This window comes from Trypanosoma equiperdum (genome assembly GCF_001457755.1).
Source record: "Trypanosoma equiperdum strain OVI genome assembly, contig: ctg_56, whole genome shotgun sequence".
Taxonomy (NCBI): domain Eukaryota; phylum Euglenozoa; class Kinetoplastea; order Trypanosomatida; family Trypanosomatidae; genus Trypanosoma; species Trypanosoma equiperdum.
In genome coordinates, this window is record NW_027124498.1 from 26391 (window position 1) to 27572 (window position 1182).

A 1182-nucleotide genomic window follows, 5' to 3' on the forward strand; every position below is an offset into this window, starting at 1 on the left:
ATGTTTATGTTTATATGTGTGTTTGTGTTTGTGCTTGTCCGTTTGTGTTTCGGTCTACGTGTCTTGGTGTTAAAGTTGTTTGTTTCATACTGTTTTGTTTTTTTTTCTTTCCCCCCTTCCCCTTCCCCGCTCTCATGCTTTACTTCGTGCCTCCTTCTACTTCATTTCCTCTTTATGTCGTCATTGTTGTCTCCGCTTGTGTATTTTTTTCTTTAAAATTTCCGTTTGAGTATTTGGTTGGATCGTTTTTTCTTTTTTCTCTTTTCTACGTTTTTCTTTTTTAATTTCTCTTTAAAAACCCACTCACATGCTTTTTAACTTTATGAGTGTCGTGTCGGAATTTGCGAGTGAATGGGAGGGATGAAGCAGCGGAGCAAAGAAGAGAAAGAGGAAAAAGTGGATTAGAGAGGAACGAATAAAAGAGGGAGGGAGGGAGGGAGGGAGGGTGTGGGGAAATAAATAAATAAAAGGAAATAAATAATTTAAAAAGAGAAAAGAAAAGGGAACGACGCTCTCAACAAACGGGAATACGTGAGGAAATCAATGAAGAGTTAATTTTTTTTTCTTTCCCCTCATAGAAGATGGGTGTGGAATATTTTTTGTACATTCGCATTTAAAAAAAGAAAAAAGAGGTAATAGGATTTAAGGGGATAAAAGAAAAAAAAAGAGAGTGAGGCAAAAAAGAAAAAGGGAAAGAATAATCCTGCCGAAATAACACAAAACAAAACAGTAAAAAAAAAAGGAATTTAAAAAATAATTTCCCCCCCAAAAAAACAAAGGAACGAGCCAAATGTATTGAGAGCAAAAGTGAGGACGGAAGAGGGGGTTTGAGAAAACTAAAAAAAAAAGGAAAAAAATGTAAAAACAAAGCAAGGAGAAAAAGCGAAAAAGGGAAAGGAAATAAATAAATAAATAAGAAAAAAAAAGAAAAAATCACACGCACACAAAAAGGGAAAGTCCGGTTCTGTGATAAACAAAATAAAAATTAGGAGTACGAAAGGAGAATAATATAAAAATATATCAACATGCGAAGAAGAAGAAAAAAAAAAGAGTAAAATAGGAAAAAAAAAGTGTTTCAGTGACCAAATACCTGAACAAGTGAAATTCAAATTGAAAAAGAGCGATGTTCAGGAAAAGGAAAAGAAAAAAGTACATAAAGATGGCGAGGGAGAAAGAAAAAAA